Source organism: Chenopodium album, chromosome 9, assembly GCF_948465745.1.
Source record: "Chenopodium album chromosome 9, dcCheAlbu1.1, whole genome shotgun sequence".
NCBI lineage: Eukaryota > Viridiplantae > Streptophyta > Magnoliopsida > Caryophyllales > Amaranthaceae > Chenopodium > Chenopodium album.
The window spans coordinates 6,462,110-6,472,347 of NC_137842.1; the positions used below are offsets into that span (position 1 = coordinate 6,462,110).

At 33.4% G+C, this 10,238-nt stretch overlaps 1 long non-coding RNA gene across 1 annotated transcript; it reads left to right on the forward strand.

Moving 5' to 3' along the window:
- Nucleotides 1-1,586: 1,586 nt before the first annotated feature.
- On the forward strand, nt 1,587-4,652 carry LOC145559488 (uncharacterized). The gene is made up of 3 exons (XR_014092731.1): nt 1,587-2,070; nt 3,266-3,331; nt 4,265-4,652. It is a non-coding gene; the product is annotated as an uncharacterized LOC145559488 (long non-coding RNA).
- Nucleotides 4,653-10,238: the final 5,586 nt, after the last annotated feature.

The window sequence follows — 10,238 nt, forward strand, 5'->3', positions numbered from 1 at the left end:
ATTATAAACTCTATAGGCTTTACTATTTGAGGCATATCCTAAGAATACAGCCTCATCACTACGTTCATCAAACTTTCCCAAGTTCCTTTTACCATTGTTATGAACAAAGCATCTACATCCAAAAGATCTAAAATAAGATATATTCGGCTTTCTCCCTTTCATTAGTTCATAAGGAGTTTTGTTGTGATGGCTCTAACGGATACTCTGTTAAGAATATAGCATGCTGTATTTACTGCTTCTACCCAGAAGTTCCTTGGCAGTCCACTTGAGATCAGCATTGTTCTGACCATGTCTTCAAGGCTTCTATTCTTGCGTTCCACAACTCCATTCTGTTGTGGAGTCCTTGGTGCAGAGAAGTTGTGATCCATTCCATGCTTAGTGCAAAACTCATCAAATTTTGAGTTTTCAAATTCAGTTCCATGATCTGATCTAAGGTGAATCAATGGATTGCATGTCCTTCTCTGTTCTTTCTCTTACATATCTCTTACCACTTCTGCTTTGGATTCTCATAGGACCACATAGATCCATATGAACAAGTTCCAAAGGTCTTTTGGTGCTTACTATTTTCTTGGATTTGAAAGAAATTCGAGTCTGCTTTCCTCTAACACAAGCATCACACACTTTGTCATACAGGAACTTAATGCAGGGAAGTCCTTCCACTAGTTCCTTAGATATAAGTTTATCAAGTAAAGTAAAGCTTGCATGGCCAAATCTCTTGTGCCATAATAGAGGATCATCCTTAATAACATTGAGACATGTTAAACTGTTGTTAGGAATCTCGTTAAGATCAACAACATATGTGTTCCCTTTACGAGTTCCTTCTAAAATAATGTTCCCAGTGTCATTGTGAATGATTCTGCATTTATTGGAAGTAAAGCTTACAGAGTTACCTTTGTCACAGAATTGTGAAATACATAACAAGTTGTGTTTGAGACCCTTGACCAAAAATACATTATCAATAGCATGGGAACTTGACCTTCCTACCTTTCCAATAACAACTATATCTCCTTTCATGTTATCACAAAGGTCACAGTTCCCCCATAGTAGGCATCCAGTGAGAGAAATCTAGATTTGTCTCCAGTCATGTGCTTAGAACAACCACTGTCGAGGTACTAGGTGTTGTTCCCCCTCACTGGAACCTGCAAGAGAAATCATACGTTAGTGTCAGGAACCCAGGTTTCCCTAGGTTCATATGTAACAGCACCAGGTTCATTCTTCTTGATCCAGATATGTTCTACATGTTTTTCATTTTTCTGTGTACTATTTTCTTTCTTAGGACACTTAACCTGTTTATGCCCTGTATTGCCACAAAAATAACGAACAATACCACCACTAGTACAAAATTGGGCTTAAGTAACACCCATTGCCCCATTGGTAACACTTTAAAAAATTTAGGATTATTTGATTTTTACGTAACACTTTTGTAACATTGTCGTATTAAGTAACATATTTTGTAACACATTAATATTATGTAACACTTTACGGTAACACTTTTATATTAGGTATCACTTAGTTGTAACACTTAATTTATGCTCAATCCTTTTTATTTTTTTTCCTTATTAAATATTTTTTTTCTTCTAATCTCATTGTAGAAAAAAATGGGCGGTATCCTTTATTTTTCATTTTTTTGAACATCTTATTCTAATCTATCTCCTCCTCTCATTCTTGCTCAAATACCCATTCTCTCTCTGAATGAGTTTAGATTATACAATCAATGGAGTCGCCTTCATTATTAACAGCGTCATCCCCTGAATCAATCATCATCATCGATAAATACCATCATCTGAATCACAAGCAACATCATCAAATGAATCGAGAGTTTGAGAGCGAAGGAATAATAGCATACGGTACTACTACGGTGCTCATTACTTCATTATATCTTTGGTTATACAGTTCATCAATTCGTTGTTGCCTTGCGAAATTCATCACAAAATCAGTATTTTTCGTTCAATTTGTCATCTAGGGTTTCATTCGTCACAAATTCGCCATCTGGGGTTTCAATTGTCACAAAATCACAAATCCAGTTGAATTAGTCATCTCTGATTTCATCTAATTTGCGCTTCCAATCAGGTATTCTGTTAATTTTGGTGGATTTTCAACGTTTTTGGTTATGTTATCATTAATTTTCATGTGAATTATATTATTACAATCTAGTTTATAGGGTTTATATTGTTGGTTGGATTCTATTTAACTAATTAAAATTAAAATTTACATCTATTGTTATTCACGATTTTATGCATTTTGTTTTTGTATATTAATGAACTTTTCTTGTTTAAACGATGTTATATGTATCTTATTATTGATCTTAAATTTTATTGATTTTCCTATAAAGCATCAAATATGCATTAAGAATGATGTGAAGTTGTTAATTTTAACAGAAATAGTTGATTTAATTCCTAAATATATGTGAACTAGATGAATTCAGCAGTCTTGGCGAGGCAGCTGCTGCAAGCTTAAATCCCCACCCTAGCTATAGCTAGCATTTGAATGAAGTAGAACTAGGGAAGAGGTGAATCAGATTCTAGCCAACATTGGTGTTTCAGCTTGGTATTCTTATCAATGTGCCTACTATTTGAAATTACTTTTACAATCTTCTACAGATGTGATAATATAATTTTCTTGTACTTGTTAGAAATATATATTCTGATAAAGTACGAACAAAATTTCAATAAGACTTTTCCAGATTTTAAACTATAGGAATGTCTTGGTGGTAGTGGCCTTTCTCTTCCAGAATTCCATGGACTCATAAAGAAACTTTAAGTTACTGAGAGGAAGATATCACAGGGAAAAGTATACAGATAAAATATCACAATACTAGCTACTACACACCTTACAAACATGATCAGAAATTTTGGCCATATATTAAGAAAGTAATAAAACAATGCAATTTAATAATAAGCTAAAAAGTGTCACCTGATTGTGTAATGCCCAACGACTTACTCTCTAGCATTTGACTTTCTTTCATCCTTCAGGTTTGGCCACTAAGGTTGTACTCATTCAGATCATCTCCTTTCTTACCTACATTGATAGGAAACAATTACCATTTTCTAGCATGTTCATTTAACTGCCGAGGGGCAATCTGAACTATTATATAAGTGCTTTTTTTCTTTTTCTTTTTTTTTTTTTCTATTTGAACTTGTTATGTTATGATTTTTGTAAGTTAGTGGTTAAGTGTAGTGTAACAAAATTTACTTTGACCTCTATTTTGCAAGTCAAATTTTCAAGGTCTCATATTTTATATAGTGACAAAGTTTACATTTGGCAGTTTTGAGCTGAGTGGTTTTAAGGTGCTTGGGCAGCAGGCGACTTGTGCCGACTTCAATTCACTAAGGTAAATTTCTACCATTGGCACAATTTCAATGCACTTTTATCTTTGCATTGCGTGATTATAGCTTATCAGACTTTAGTATTGGCAAGAATAAAACCATCAGGCCGGGATGTACGTAGTCTAGAAGCTTTTTACATATTTGTTGAGTTTAGAATTGCGTGATAACCCCCTACTTTATTGATCTGATGGTAATGAGAGTTTACAATCTTTGTTTGCTCAAGTCTTTATTTGTCTGATGGTAATGACAATTCACAATTGTTGTTTTGCTCAGTTATATCAGAATAAGATTGCTTTGTGTTACCCTTTTTTTTGTTTTTTTTTTGTGTTACCTGATATGTATTTGTCTTTCTAAGTGGTTGAGACCATATTTAATTATATAAACCTTTCTGCCTTTGTAAATTTTATAAGCTGGTTCAGTACTCTTGGATAACCTGATACCTGAATTTGGGCCTGCTTCTCATGTTATAAAAGATGTGAATACTTTGAAGCTACATTTTGACACTTTAGATCAGATCAAGACCTTGTGTATCTTAATATATGTACATTATTCATTTGTTGGGTAAATTATAGAATTTGATGGTACTTCCTTGCGTAAATTTGATGAGCCCATGAATTATGGACTATGCTTTGAAATATGGATAATGCTGAATGATTGATGATATCTGATCATCTTTGTAATCAAAGTGGCACTTGCTGGATCAGGGATGATGTTGATTGATGAGAGCATATCTATCATATTTTATATATCTATATATCTGTAGGTATGTGTAGGACAATATGAGAGTTCTTTAAGATGGAAAATTGTTGCTGCAATCAAAGAAAGACATCTACCGCTGATACTATAAAAAAAATACTACCAACATAATGAGTGTCATATGGCATTATGATGTCCTTTAACAATGAATTAATCAGATATTTTGCTCCTGTACTCTGCAGAATCTGGAGAAAATCAGGGGGAAGGAAGTGCTAGCTGCAAACACAGAAGAAATTGTTCGTGTAGAGTCTAGTTCAGTTTTTCAATCCCAGTTTGTGGACACGAAAATGGTCTCTTATCCCAGAATAGTTGTTGAAACTCAGCAAAATAGATTTTCCACTGTGATAAGTGCCGCACTTGCAACTACGGCTGCAGTTAGCACAAGTACTCCCAATGTTTTTTCTAGCTAGCTAGCTGCTGCTATGTGCTATTGTTACTATTGTTTGCTGCAACTGCGCTGACTGTTTTTTAGAGATTAAAGGTCTAAAAGAGACTGAAGTTCACTTTCTTTTTATTTTGATTATTAGATTGTTTAGCGAATAAAAAAAATTGGTGTTTATGGATGTTTTTTGTAAGAACTATGAAATTAATTATTTCAATTCAAATTATTGACTATTACATGTCTTAATTTCAAATTTTTTTTGTTGCTGTACATATTAAAGTTATTTTAATAATAATAATAATAATAATAATAATAATAATAATAACAATAACAATAACAATAATAATAATAACAATAACAATAACAATAACAATAACAATAACAATAACAATAACAATAACAATAACAATAACAATAACAATAACAATAACAATAATAATAATAATAATAATAATAATAATAATAATAATAAATGTTACCTATTCATTAATATGGTGTTACATTAGTTTGCAAAAAGTGATACATAATGTCAAATAAAGTGCTATTAAATGTCAAAAGAAGATCGAAAAATGTTACCTAATAATGAACCTAGTGTTACATTAGTTTGACAAAGTGATACATAATGTTGAAAAAGTGATACTATATGATTGAAAAATGTTACTAAAGATAAGTAAGTGTTACTTAAGAAATAAGAAGTAACACTTTAAAAATGATACAAATGATATAATAAGTGATACATAAGAGGGTTTATGGTAACACTTCTGAAAGTGTTACCATACGTTACTCAAAGTGTTACATAAGACCTTAGGTAACATGGGCGGAAGTATCACCCAATAAACTGTTACCTATTGTCTATAGTAACACTTTTAACACTTTATGTAACACTTTTTGGGTGTTACTTGAGGTTAGTTTTGTACTAGTGCACTAGGCAGGTCAACATACTTCTTTTCCTTTTGGAACTTATTTTTGAAACTCAAACCTTCTGTTCTTTTGGTTTGAGCTTTGGTGATCCAATCTGGAACTCTGTACTCTATAGGTTGTTTTCCTTTCCTAGCTTTCTCAAGGTCCCTCTCAAGTCGTGCCTTATCCGATCTTAGATCATCTAAATGAAATTTTAGTTTTTCAAAATTCGGATATTGAGCAAGTGGAGGAACTTCAGAAGTAGGAGCATCAAGATAGAGTTTCATCAAGGACATTTCCACATTTAACATTATATTATCATGTTTCAACCTGTCTACAATTTCTTTCAAATAATTATTGTCATCAAACAGACTAAAGAACCTGTATTGAATATCAAATTTCATATTGTTAACCCACTCAATGTTTTCTTTAAAAGTTACCAAAGCTTCATCACTTTGCTGTTTGGCTCTATGTAATTCTTTCAAGTCCTCTTGTATTTCTAAAACAGCATATATCAAGTTTTCTTTAGAGAAATATCTTAGGTCTTTTTGAGAAAACCATACCTCAGATTCTAGCTCCTTCAGTTTTGCTTTTTCATCTGTTTTTGCCATCAAACACAGATGAGCAGTTCCTCTAATGGTTGGTCCTCTTCTTCTTTTGAATCTGAATCTCCCCTGGCAGCTAGCATAGCTTTCTTCACATTGTCTTTGGTGAATTAAGGTTTATAGACTCTTGAATCCTTGGATTGCTTCCTGCCTTTTGTCTTTCCTTTATCACCATCTGGTACTGGACAATCCTTAATGAAATGATCTTTAGACCTACACTTGAAACAAGTTGTGTTCCTGGAACTTGTGTACTTCTTGTTCCTATCGAACTTCTTGTTGTTCATCATCCTTTTAAACCTTCTTAGTAGCATTGCCATCTCTTCCTCATCAAATTCTGATTCCTCTGAGTCTTGAGCCTTAAGAGCAAGACTCTTGTTCTTGGAACTGTCAGTGTTGGAACTCAGGTGAAGTTCATGAGTCATCAATGATCCAGCTAGTTGTTCCATGTTAAACTTGGTGAAGTCTTTAGCTTCCTGCATGGCAGTAACCTTGGATCTCCAGCATTCATCTTATGGTAGGCTCCTTAAGATCTTCCTTGCCTGTTCATCAATAGGAATATGTCTGCCAAGGGAATTCAATTCATTAATAATATCATTGAACCTAGTAAACATTTCCTCTATAGATTCCTTAGATTGCATTTCAAACCTTTCATATCTAGACATCAATAAGTCAATCTTAGAACGTTTTACCTCATTAGTACCTTCATGAGTTACCTCTAGTAGATCCCAAATTTGTTTAGCAGACTTGCATCCCATGATACGATTATGTTCATGAGGTCCAAGTCCACAATGTAAATACTTTATAGCTAAAGCATTTAATTCAAGTTTCTGATAATCTTCTTTATCAAAATCAGAAATAAGTTTAGGAGCTACCTCGTTCTTTTCATTGGTTGAGGTTATTTCAAAATCACCAGATTCAATAACACGCCAAACCTGGTAATTTTCAGCCTTGATGAAGATCTCCATTCTGTTCTTCCAGTAGGTGTAAAACTTACCGTTGAACATGGGTGGACTTTGGGTGGAATACCCTTCTTCAAGTTTCTCCTTGTAATTCATCTCTCTAGGAACTTACTCAGCAAAGTTATTTGCTTACACGTGAGAACCTTGCTCTGATACCAATTGTTAGTTGAGATGATTAATACAAGAGGGGGAGTGAATTGTATCGAGTTCCTAATAGGTACTTTTGCGGAATAATAAAACAATGCATATGGGAACTTGCAAGGACACACAAATTTTACGAGGAAACCTTCCAGGGCCCAACTGGAAGTAAAACCTCGACCCTACCTTAGGGATTTAAAACACAAACCACTTCACTATAATAGGGAAAATACCAAGTTACAACCTATTAAACACATACCTTTATTCACAAGTTCCACACTTGCTACTCGATAGGACCCTATCCTACCCAATCTAAGCACCACACTTAGACTCGTACTGCCAAAGTACAAAACTCTCAGCTTCACACTAGAAGCATACACAATCTGTATGCGATGTAAAAATAACAAACTCACCCAAATAACCCAACCAATACAAATGTATGACACCTAGTATACGATAGGCAAGCTATGCACGAAATCCGAAACTAATATGACAAGTTAGAAGCTTGGTAAACTTACTCAATTAATGCTCAGTAATTTCTCCACGCATAAACTCGCAAAAACCTTAAACCATTTCGATCTCTACTATTTATACAAGTATGACTTGTATAGCAAGTAGGTTTTCTAAAAGATAAATAAGTTAACTTAACTTATCTTTAAAACACGGTTTTATGTAAATCATATTTGAAGAAAATCTTTTCCGAAAAATAAGATAGAAAGATATTGTGAAAAAGAATCATATCTTTTAACAAACCGATTTTAAGAAATAAAACATTTTAGAAAATCTTTTCTAAAATCTATCCTTTATATTTTCCTTACTAATTTATTTACCAAGCAAACTTGCCACGCTTCTAATAAATCTCGTGCATTAACCTACTTAACATATTAACAATAATCTAGAAGATAAAAACCTTAGCTAAATTAAATTGTTGTGCCGCGCTTTTGTACATGTAGGTTACTTGGGCTCCACGCAGACTAAGTTCCTTCAGGGACCTTAACTTGCTGACTTCAAGTTCCTGTTAGGGAACTCAGTTCTTGTTAGAGAACTTAGTTCTTGTTAGAGAACTCTTATTCTTTTTTATTTAACTTTTTGTATGAAGATATCCTCATGTCTTCTTAGTTCCAGTTACTTCTTCCATCACCATGTTCAACTTCACCTAAACTAATCAAACACTTGAAAACCTTTATCAAATGAGTTTGCTTTAGTTTAAGTTCCTCATCATCAAAACCTTTAAGCTTCAACAGATTATGATGATGATGATGAGAGTTTAGATCAAGAAATTGATTCTGAAGATAAGTATGGTCCAATGGTTCATGATTCATCTGACCCATATGATGGCCCTAAATTTAATGATGACGAGGATGATGGGAAAGACTACTAATTTAACAAGTTGTATAAAAATGGTGAGATTTACATGGATGAGGAATTTGGTAAGATAGTATTCAATGTGGCTTCTCAGTTATAGTTGACAGAGAAATGAACCAAAGATACATAGTCATTTGTTCATATGCTCACTGCAATTAGAGGTTGCATGCTTCTATACTCTCTAGTGGTAGGACTTAGGAAATCAAGTCAATTCAAAATGATAAGCATACATGCCAAGGTCTGGAAACAAAGAATCCAATGGTGAATGTCAAGTGGGCAATGAAAGTGCTGATGGAAGACATTAGGGCCAACAATGATATTTCTGCCAAGTCACTAAACCAGTTGCTATGGTCTAGATACGGTATTTAAATGTACCAAAGCACTCTCTACAGAATGAGAACCAGGGCTCTAGTTGAGATCCATGGGGGACATGATGTATCCTATAGCTATTTGCCTAAGTATGTAGAAGCTATCAAAGTGATAAACCCTAACTCTACGACAATATGTGCATGGTCTGTAGAAGATCATCCTGAGAGGCCTCTGTCATTTTCAAGCATTTTTATTTCTTGTAAAGCATGTGCAGATGGGTTGATGATAGATGAACAAGTCTAATAGGGTAGATGGGGAACATATTAAAGGAAATTATGGGGGTGTTTTATTATCTGCAATAGCTTGGATAGGAATAATGAACTATTCCCCATAGTTTGGGCCATTGTACCTAGTGAAGACACTGAATCATGGAAATTTTTTATATGCCATTTGAAGAACTTTGTAAAAGGTAGTGGTAAAGTTGATGAGTGGTGTATCATATCAGATAGGCAACAGGTAAAATATTGTCATTTATGTACACTTAAATTAATTATGTCATGCATATAGCCTAACATATGTTGAATTTGTAAAATGTGCAGGGTATAGACATTGCCCTTACAAAACTATTGGCTAAATATGATGAAGGTATTCTTGTAAGCATCTTGTCAAGAACTGGAAGTCTAAGTTCCCAAGACCACTTATTTTCTCTCTTTTTTTTGGAAAACATGTGGTGCATACAACCCATTTACATTTAGGAAGGCCATGGAGACATTACAAAAGGCAAATCCTGATTCTCTCATTTAGTTGTCTAAGGTACAATGTAGTGTTCATAGTGATTTGTATAATGAACATGAATTTTATAGTGTATTTACTTAATTACTTAACAATGCATAAGGTGGGAGAATAAAGAAAATGGTCCAAACATGCTTTTAATCCAACAATCAAGTCAGATGTCAACAAGAGCAACTTTGTTGAGAGTTTTAATGCAACCCTAGGTGTGGATAGGTGTAGACCAGTCCTCACATTAAACGTGCATATATTTTGAAAAAAAATGTGCAAAAAAAAATTCTCAAAATTCAAGTGCATAGTAATTGTTTTTCCTAGAATATCATGTATATACTATATCATTCTTAATCCAATGCAATCTGACGTCTAACAAATATAATAGTCTAGCAATGACAGGTTCACATTTTTCCGACTATGTGCATATTTTCATGGCTGAATTTGCATGTTTTTTCTTTTTTTTTTTTAAATTTTTTTTTTTGAATATGCATAATATATAAATCAAATATGCATAATGTTTATATAGAATGTGCATATGTTATGATTGGCTAAAAAATAATACTAACGATTTCAGTAGCACCTGCAAATTATATCTAAAATTAAGCATAAGCTCAACAACAATGTTTGCAGACATCTAATTCACTAGAGCCCACTAATGTCTTCATAATCCACTAAAATTGTGCAACCAAAATGTCATAATAATCAATTTCAAGTT